Genomic DNA, 10,876 nt, shown 5'->3' with positions numbered 1-10,876 from the left:
TTTGCTCCCCCATCCCATTCCCAGCTCAGCTCCGTTCCGAGACTCCATCTCAGGGGCCGCATCCTTCCTCTGATATCGGATGTGCGGTGTTTTGTTCTGGGGCTGTCCCGGCTCGGAACGGGGCTGTAGGCTGCTGTTCGCTCGAGCAGAGAGCGGAGCAGAAGGAAGAAAAACTGGCCGGGCATTAAATAATAATAATAATAATAAAAAGCATAAAGAGGGATAATTAAGGGAAAAGGGAAAAACAAACAAACACCCACATAACCCGGGAGGTTCTGTGTGCATCCGATGGTACGAAGGAAAAGGCAGAAAGGATGGTGAGAAGAGCCCTGCCGCCTCCACCTGCGGCCGCTCCCAGCTGTCAGCTCTGCCGGAGCTTCTTCCCAGAGCGGCCGTTCCACTGCGCGCAGCGCCGGCAGTGCGTGGAGACCCACGCGTGGGGCAGCGGAGGGACGGGGCGAGAGGAGAGAGACGGAGAGGAGGAAGATGAAGATGTGCTGCCGGGGGTTAACGGGTGGGAAATCTGCGTCCATTTCTTTTGTTTCAGTGTCAAACGAAGAGCTCTGAGGTGTGAGTGGAACGAAACTTTTCAGAAGTGAGATGAAAACTCTTTGGGAGGAAAAAAAAAAACCAATTTTTGTTTGTTTGTTTGTTTCTTCTGCACGTGGGTCCCGTCTGTCCTTTAACATTTATTTGCCCGAACCAACCAACCCGAAACAACCGAGCAAGCGAAAGCAGGACGCAAAGCAAAGTGAAAATCGAGCGCAGGGTTAAAGCCGGGCGCACGCTGAGGACCGCCGTAGTCGCGCTGCTGAGGACGGCCGGGTGTCAGTACGAGATGTATCGCACCGCGCCGGGGACACCCCGGCCCCGCACCACCGTCGCAGCCCGGGCCACCCAGGGGACGAACTCCTGAAAAGAACATCCCGATGCGCCATAAATCTTAAAGCCACCGAGAGTTTTTTGAGTCCAGAAGAAATCCGGCTGGTATTTATTGGGATCCTGTCGCTTTTTGAGGTTTCGCTGTTGTACATTTCATTTGCTAAACACGAGGAAACCCCACAGAGCTCTAAGAGAGGTGCTGCACTTGCAGTTCAGGTATAGAAACGGCAGTACGGATCATTCCAACTGCTCACACATCCTCCAAAATGACTTTTGCACCTGAACTGCAGGCAGCTGGTTGGCCAAGCACCTAACGGCTGTACCGACCGTACCACTGAAAAACAACTTCATAATAATAATAATAATAATAAAGTTTTAATTTTTAAAATTCAGCTTTAATTTTTCATCAGCAAAATGGTTTGGTGAAATGATCAGAAGGCGGTACGGGGCGCAGTCACACTCCAGCATTATTAGGTCTCTATGCAGTGTTGTGCTTGGATTGAGATTTCAAAGATATGCCATAAAACCTCAGACAGCCCTCCTCCCCCAGGGATATTTATCTTACACATTTAATTGCTCAGTAAAACAAATTCTGAATGCGTGTGCTTGTATGGAGGGGGTTTGGATCGGTTAATTTCAGTACATCCGCTGTTCTGCGGCAGCTCAGTGGGTCTCTGCACCAACATCCCTGGGACTTGGGATTTTTGGTTGGTCCTACGAGGAGGCAGGAGTCAGACTCAGTGATCCTTGTGGGTCTCTTCCAATTTGGGATATTCTGTGATTCTGTGACTGTGGGGAAACAGAGGCTGCGCCCAGCTGTGGGCTCCCATCCATCTGCTGAGCACACGGGCAGGAGCAGCCCTCCTCGTAACGCTGTCTCCTGGCTACACATGAAGATTCAAGAAGAAAAACAAAAGAAAGTTGTTTAAGGATAGGCCAAATCCCTGCTCTGCTGAAGCAAATAACAGCACTACACAAACCTGCATGCAGCAGAACAGGGCTCCTTCATCTTCCTCTGGTATCACATTGAGACGGTCATTTTTCCAATGACTTCCCTCTCAATAACAACGTGCAACAGACCCTCAAGAGATGCAATGCTATTAGTTTATCTGCCTTACAGATAAGTTGAAAATCTGGCAGCCGGTTTGGTTCAGATCTAGGAAAAAAATCCATAGGTCTATTGCCAGAAAAGCAATATCCCATGAAGAGCAGCAGGTGGTCAGAATCCCTGCAAGAGGTCCCTTCCATTCATTGCCTGACAGTGCTCCCCCATACCCAGCCCTGTGCTTCCCCATACCCAGCTCTGTGCTCCCCCATACCCAGCTCTGGGCACCCACCCATGAAGCTTCCAGCTTCCCCTTCCAATGACACATTGATGCTGCATCCAGCCCAATGTGGCACAGTGCATTGGAAGTGGAATTTCATTCTTTAGTGTGTTGAATAAATCATCCTAACAATTCCAAGACGTATTTACGAAACAAAGCCTGGCATTCAGCATGGCAGATTTTAAATAAAATCTACTTTGATATATCTAAGCTAACACGAGAACTGCTGTCTGCAAGGCATATATTTTAATGCGTCAAATAATTACAAAAGGGCCTATTACTGGAAAATGGCTGTTGGAGGCTCTGATGTCCATAACAATATTAATCTGCAGAAAATACTCTGAGTGACTTTTTCAACAAGGAGCTTCCAAGGCTGGAGCCTTTAATCCAGACCAGCTTGCATGCAGCTGCAGAGCATTCAGCCTTTACCATCAGGTCTCCCCATTGTCCCAGCACACCCCACGACACTCCATGGCATTAAAGCACCGCTGCGTGGCCGGAGCGACTTGTCACTAAGATGTATCACTTGGCAGAGAGCAAAACAAAACAAAACAAGAGAACAGAGTGCAGTCTGTAACACGGCTCTGCAGCTCCTTTACGCTCTGTGGTGTTTGACACCGGCTCACCGCCGAGCCCCCACACCGAGGTCTCCTTTCCTGAGGCTCTGGCGCCCCGGTGTGTCTCGGTTTTGGAGGACTCAGCAGTACAACACAGCTCAGTGCTGGGAACACAACACTTTGGGCTTGCGAGATTTCTACGAAGACAGCATGGAGATGGTGGGCAACAGCCTGACTGCACACCCTTTCCACCCTCCCTCAGATCCAGTGTTGTACTCTTGCGGCTTCAACCAGAGCCTGGTGACAAAGAGACTCATGTTTTAAAGCAACAGTTAGGATAATAGAGTTTGAGTTGGAAGGGACACTTAAGGGCCATCTAGTCCAGCTCCCCTGCAATGAACAGGGACACCTACAGCTCCATCAGGTTGCTCAGACCTCCATCCAGCCTCACCTTGAGTGTCTCCAGGGACGGGGCATCCACCACATCTCTGGACAACATGTGCCAGTGCCTCACCACCCTTATGGTAAGAAACTTCTTCCTTATATCTAGCTTAAATCTCCCCTCTTTTAGTTTGAAACCATTTCCCCTTGTCCTTTCACAACAGACTCTACTAAAGAGTCTGTCCCCTTCTTCCCTATAGCTCCACTTTAGATAATAAAAGACTGCTCTCATGTCTTCCTTCTCTTCTCCAGGCTGAACAGCCCCAGCTCTCTCAGCTTGTTCACGTAGGGGGGTTCCCATCCCTTGCATCATTTTTTAGGTCCTTTTCTGGACGTGCTCTAGCAGGTCCATTTCTCTCCTGTACTGAGGACTCTACGACTGGACACAATGCTCAAGGTGAGGCCTCACCAGCACACAGCAGAGGGACAGGATCACCTCCCTCGACCTGGTGGCCACACGTCTTTTAATGCAGAATCACAGAATCACAGAATGGCCGGAGTTGGAAGGAACCTCAAGGATCATCAATCTCCAACCCCCTGCCACATGCAGGACACCAACCTCCCCATTTAATACCGGACCAAGCTGCTCAGGGCCCCATCCAACCTGGCTTTGAACACCTCTAGGGATGGAAGGGCCATCCACAAACTTTCTGGGCAGCCTGAATAATGCAGCCCAGGATATGGCTGGCTTTCTTAGTTCATGAGGGTTATCATAATCTTTTCTACATTCTCCCTTGTATCTTCCAGTACACATGAAGTACAGATTTGAGCCTAAATAAAAGAAGTAAAAATAAAGCAGTACAACTATCTTACACTCTTGAGGGGTCAGATTCACATAGTGGATGGGCATTACTGCACCCGTGGGAGATGCCTATCTGTATTTCTCTGACATTGAGTGGAACATAAATCCCAGTGTTCTTCAAGGGTAAAGGCAGAGGTGGAGGAAAATCAGCTAAGAAATGTAAGAAAAACCTAACAGTATTTGCTGTGATGTCCCACATAAATATTGGCTGTGGGTGCCCCATCCCTAGAGGTGCTCAAGGCCAGGTTGGGTGGGGCCCTGGGCAGCCTGAGCAGGTGGGTGGCAGCCCTGCTCACAGCAGGGGGTTGGAACAATATGTGGGCTTTAATGTTCCTTCCAACCCAAACCATTCTATGATTATTTATCCCTTATCTTGAAGATAAGTTGTACACAAAGGAATGAAGAGAATAGCCTCAGGACACAGGTGGGCCAGCTGGACACAGAGGAAGGAGACCAAGACAGCCTGAGTTCTGCTGAGATTTACTCTTCCAGAGGTCTTGATATTGATGGGCTCTGCTGAATAGAGACCTCTAAGCTTTTGCTTTCCTGCCTTCCAGCTGCTGGCATTTACTTCAAAACATGCCAGGGATGTGCATGTCTGAGGGGCACGGTGTTTGTTTGGGACTATTCAGAAAACACACATGCTTTGCAAAGTGTCACTGGAAAAACACAGCATGCAAACACAGGCAGGTTATCGCTTGCCCTACAGTCAGCATCGCCTGCTTTGCACTTAACCTCACTAACCTGGAACAGCCCTCCCTGACACCTGCCTTGCCCTTCCCAGCCATTAGGCAGATGGCCCAGCTGTAGGACACGTAGCCCTGCCCTGCCTGTATGTATGGGTGGGTGGTGGTGATGCCTTTGTTTCCCACCTGGGGTGCTTAGTGCTCTTTTCACCAGCCCTTCTATGGCAGCCTCCCTTGTCGTAGTACATCTGGTTCCCAAGGCTGAGGGGGAGCCATCCCAAAAGGCACTGCTCACCCGGCCCTGGCTTCTTCTGCTCTCATCGTTTGTATAATATCAAGTTGCCTCCCTCTGGGAGGCACCCTACAGATTACAAATAACCCTGGAGAGGGTTGCCTAGCTCAGGGGCCTTGCCTAACTCCATGCTCCCAGGGTAGGGAATTAGGGCACTCGCCCCACTGCCCACTTCACCACTGGGTATGGATATGGGCAGGTCTTAACCCCCGCCTCTTGCAACGTGCTCTGAGATATGTTTCAAAATAAGCTGCTACTTGCTTAATCCTCCTCCACACCCGTGGAGGAACCTGAGCTTGGCTAACAGTCCTGTGCTCGTGTGGAGCCTCTCCAGGAGGAGAACCTTTCCCCATGAACATGGGAGCCGTGCTCCCAGCTGGTCCTGATGGCACAAGTGATGTGAGAACGTCCCCATTTGAGCACGCTGAGGCTGTTCAGCTTGTCTTCATTTGATGCCCTTCCTTGGCAGTGCGAAAATAACTTTATTGTTATTACGATTTCATTTCAGAAGCCAAGAGTCGATTGCAAAAGCTGGCGGTTTATCCTGTGGGCGAGTGTTGGCCAAACTCAACGCTGAGATTTTAAGCCCCAACTTCCTATGTTAACAGGCAATGCATTGGCTCGGCTCTGTTTACAGGCAGTCGATTGAGCACAAGAACTTAGAACAGGAATGAAAAATCATCCTGTTTGCATCTGAAACAAAATTAGCCCCACAGTGAACGGCCTCCTCTGCTGAATTACAGCATGACTGAGCCCACACTGGGGACTAAAACGGAGTCATGTGGCTGGATAAGAGCAGCATTATTAGGATTATTATCGGGAGCTGGATCAGGCCCAATATGCATGCAATTATTCAGTACCTTTAAGTTACAATTAGGTGTGACAGAAGCAGCCTAAGTGGCTGACAGCAGAGAGCGTTTGGCCTTTCTGGCCATGCAGCTCCCTACATGCAGAGCTCAGAGCACGGACAGATGGTCAAGGTGAAGCTCGCTGCTTCACCTGGTCGGAGGGATTTCTATCTCAAGCCACTCACTACAACGAGAAGCTGGCAGAAGAGGTTTGGTTCCCAAGCTCCAGATGCTCTGGGGTGAAGCTCAGCACCTCGGGCTGTGCTTTTGCATCAGAGAGTTCAATGGCAATAGCAGCCTTAGGAGATTCACACCCTATTCTCCAGCCTCATGCCTTCTTTTTGTGAAGACCTGCTGGATGGATTTGCTTTGAGGAGAAATAAAGGAAAAAAAAAGAATGCAGCCCTTTGCCTTAAGCAGATACATCCCTGAATACATTTCCAATCTGGCCCACCAATCGTGCAGCTGAAGGACGTGGGGACAGGTAGTGCTGCTGAGAGCCAGTGGTTGGGAAACCACGGTCTCACCTTATTCTGTAATGAGCTTTTTGTGCCTTCTTCCATTCTTGCACCTGAAAAACATTGCTGCTCCTCTGCAAGAGGCTGTCCTGGCCTCCTGCAGACGAGGTGGGCTCTGCTGGATGCCGGGCTGCCCCACAGGGAAGAAAACAGAACTCACGTATGGAAAAGCAAGTGTGTACACATAACATTGTACTACACGTGCCTTCAGCTCCAAGTTTGTCCCACCAGGTTTACATACAGCAGAAAACACTGCCTCTGTACAGCGAGTGCCGACCCACCACGTACTGGGAGTGAGCCGCTGCTGCAGACGCAGCTTAGCAATGCGTTAACACATTGTAAAAGGCCGTTTGATCGCCATAAGATTGCAGACGAGCTAAGGACAGAAAACAAGCGGTGATTCACAAATGACTCATTTCAGCTCTTCTCTCCATTGCAGCAGTTGCAGCAGGCCCCGAAACGAGCCCGGTGCGGTCCCCGAGCTCGCAGTGCCCCGGTCACTTTGTGCAAAGTGTAAGTACTGTTTCAAGGACAAAATAGAACGCGTGGGTCTTGGCCGTTCCCATCAGGAATTCCCGCACTTAAAGCATAACATAAAAGTGAATATTTCTGCCGTTCGGCCCTCTAAAGACGGGGGTCCGAGAAATCATCGCGTGTTTGAATGGGCAGATTGAGCCTTCGTGCTTTTCCCGTCGGATTTAAAATCGCATCGCTGATGCAAGCTTAAAACATTCCTACCTGGTGCGCTCCCCGAGGGCTGGACGCGGTCCCGGCCGTGCCGGCCTCACCCCGCAGGGCTCACGTTTCGTCCCGCAGCGGAGAACCGACGCCGATGCTCGAGCCAACATTGCCATCCAGTGGCACCGCGGACAAATGACACGGAGAGGCTCGGCAGCGGCAGGCAGGAGTCCTGCAGCCGGTCAGTCGCTGCGGGCAGCCGTAAGACAGGATGCCCCGCATCACTCAGAACACACTAGTGCAGCTGCATCCAGCCCGCTGCTTGCCAAAAGCTCGCAGCTGTACAATATATATTGTATTGGAAATAGCCTGCAGGAGCGTGAGGGTGGTCGTTGCCCTGTGCTCTACACCGGTGAGGCTGCACCTCTAGTACTGTGTTCAGCTTTGGGCCCCGCACTACAAGAAAGATATCGAGGCCCTGGAGTGTGTCCAGAGAAGGGCAATGAAGCTGCGAGGGATCTGGAGCACAGGTCTTATGGGGAGCGGCTGAAGGAGCTGGAGTTGTTCAGTCTGGAGAAGAGGAGGCTCAGGGCAGAACGTATTGCTCTCTGCAGCTCCCTGAAAGGAGGTGGTAGTAATGTTAGGAGTTGGTGTCTTCTCCCAGGTAACTGGTGATAAGACAAGAGGGAATGGCCTCAAGTTGCATCAGGGGAGGTTCAAGTTGGATATTAGGAAAATTTTCTTCCCAGAAAGAGTGGTGAGGCACTGGAATAGTCTGACCAGGGAGGTGGTGGAGTCACCATCCCTGGAGGTGTTTAAGGAAAGAGCAAATGTGGCATTGAGGGACGTGGTTAGTGGGTATGGTCAGGATGGATTGGCAATTGGACTAGATGGTCTTAATGGTCTTTCCAATCTTAACAATTTTATGATTCTATGAAAAAAAAAAGTAGGCTTTCTTTTCTAGAAAACTTAATATGTTGATTTGGCCTGGGCTTTGGGACATATCCATTATCTGCTAGATCTCTGTGCCTTGACTGTGCTGCCACTTCTGCTCCTCAAAATCAGCTGGGTTCCTCTTCCAGCCCAAAGGAGCCAATGACAGGCATTCATGGTTGTAACTTGGGGGAGAAATCTGTTCAATTTTAAGTGGTTGCATAAGAAGAGTCAAAAGGACTGATTTCTTCCTGCCAAAGCTGGGAGTACAGCAGTGAGGTTACTCCGCTTCCTCTGAAAGGCATCTGTATGGCAACAGCAGGCCCGGTTGGAGGAAGAGACCAAAAACCTACCCACCTTTGTGTAGGAAGGGGGACATCAACAGAAATGGTGCACCTTTAGACTCAATGTAATGGCATGTAAAACACCGTCAATTTAATGCTTACACACAGCAGCATCGCTAGAGCTCAGTCCCTAAGCAGGCTGGATATTAAATTGATCAAAGTGGTAATGAAAGTGGGAATTATTCCATCTCAGCTGACACAAGGCAGGTGACCTTATTAAAAAATATGCCAGTGTATTTAATGGGGTAGGGCAGTTTCTTGGGGAATTAATGATTAATGTGGCTATAACTATGGAGATCTCATAGCTAATGCCCCTGGAAAAAGTCTCTCTTCCACTGTAAGAAATGGCTGAAATTCTTGGGCTTGGACAGTCTGAATGCAGGTGCATGGATTCAGCAGGTGTCCCATGCAGATATTGTATATGTGAAAATCCAAAGAAAATGTCCTTGCACCCAGTGAAATGCAGAGATAAGTAGTTTATTATGACTCCAGTGCTTCTTGTGAAGCAGAATTAGGCTGTTCACACACCAAGCAAAGTTGAAACAGAAAGTTTTAGAATTAGCACTCATTGATTCCTCTTGCTAAATTAATTTATTGGTCCTTAAACTAATATACTGATCCCCATTGCTAAACAAACTGGCCTGTATCAACTTCCCCTGGCACAGCTTGAGGCCGTTACCATTCATTCTGTTAGGAGTAAAACATCTTTGCTGCTGCTGCTTGCTGTAGGCTTGTGGAAAACAGGCCTTTCCACACATTCTTTGCAAATAAAAAGGAGTGTAGGAAAAACTTTCCCAAACATAAGCTAAGGGTTCAGGCCAAGGAGCATTAGGAATGTGAGCAACAGGCAGGAAGCCGTGAGCAAGAGAATTTGTGCCAAAGTAGAACAGGAGAAAGATGCTAGGAGAGTTGTGAGACAGCAAAGTGGAGTTACGTGTTAGATGGGATCCAGGCAAGCTGCAAAAAGAAGATCCAAGAAATTGCCATTAAATAACTCATTACAAGACTGAAAACCCATGTTGGGGTTCCAGCTGCCAGGTGTATGTGGTAAATGGCAAACCCAACAAGAAAATCCTGGTCTGAGAAAGGCAGTTTTGCTGGAAGGGACCAAACAAGAGGAGTCTGGCTGCAGAAGCTGAGAATCATAAAATCTTAGAATGGTTTGGGTTGGAAGGGATTTTTAAGAAGCTAAGGAATGTGATGTTGTGCAAAAGAGGAGATTTCCAGTAGTCTTCTAACCTTCTGATAACCTCTAGTGACCCAATACAGGGAGACCAGATTGTCTCAGCTTCAGAAATACCATCAGGGGCTGCTTTGGACCTCATGGGGCCTGGCAATTGCAATCACTGCCCTTCCCATAAGAGGGCCATAAAATGATTGTGTAAGCTGCAGAACAAGGGACAAAATGAGCACTAGCCTCCACCCAAAGCAAGGGCAAACAGAAAGGTGCTTGGGAATGATGAGAAACATCTGGGAGCTGGTGGCTTTAGCTCAGTGCTGTTTTGGGTGTAAGACAGCGGACCTAGCAGAGAATTGGGAAAAAGGCATAGGAATGGATGTGATAAAGAGCCTGAAGTAGACTGGTTCTGAAGAGGGTGATACTGGTTAGTTGGTGTGGATGGCAAAGACAGTTGGGGGAAAAAAGGAAGAATGTCTTCAGGTCACAAGCATTATGAAGCACAAGTCTGGGGCTTACAGTGTGAGATTACCAGCAGACCACTAGCACTGGTTATATAAAGAGGAGACCTTGGCATACAGTAAAGCCTCTGAAGGGAAAATGAGGCAAGGGAAGCTTATAAACCCAGGACAAGCCTTAAGAAAGTGATACTTAGGTGCAACAGAAGGAGCTGTTTTCACTTCTGGGAAGAAAACAGCAGCTGTGTCATACAGGCCAACTTCCTCCACAGTTTGACAGCCAGGCTTTGTCACCTGGCCACAGAAATGTTTGCCATTTGCGGGTGGCTTATCATGACTCACCAAAAAGCTGGCAGGCTCTAGCAGCCATGGCTGTCTCCTGTGCAGAAATGGAGTGGAAATATCTGAACTACAGAGAAACCCAAGAAACTCCCCAAAAATCCACCCCTCAAAGCTTATCCTTTAGCTACAGAAAACTTGCAGCTTCTGAAACAGAGACTTGTAAATATGGGCTTGTGCAGGAACTTTATCAAGTTTCAAGTTCTTTTTCATGGCTTAATAACAGATCTGACTTGGCAAGAAAGACTCTCAAAGGGCAACAGATGCCTACCAGGAACCTCTGAAAGATAAGTCACTGGAAGAGTAAAAAGATGAAACGGACATCAAACTGTTTTGTGTGAAAAGATATGAGAGGTGGAACACGTGTCAAAAAGGCAACTGCCACAGATTTATAATTTAAGTGATTTTCTTTCATATTTAGGGTCAATCACAAAGTTATTGTACAAGCACTTTTTCCTTCCTTAGTGCTCCGGGACTATTTTGAGCTTACTGAAGTTGCAGTGTAATGGTAACTAGAAGAGATGACAAGCATATTTCTAAATGATGACAGAGTTCTTTTGTTAGTGTTTTCTTACAGTTCGTGGGCGTGACAGGAT

The sequence above is a fragment of the Meleagris gallopavo genome, chromosome 3, assembly GCF_000146605.3.
Source record: "Meleagris gallopavo isolate NT-WF06-2002-E0010 breed Aviagen turkey brand Nicholas breeding stock chromosome 3, Turkey_5.1, whole genome shotgun sequence".
In the NCBI taxonomy this organism is placed as follows: Eukaryota; Metazoa; Chordata; class Aves; order Galliformes; family Phasianidae; genus Meleagris; species Meleagris gallopavo.
Note: the sequence above shows the minus strand (reverse complement) of the source record.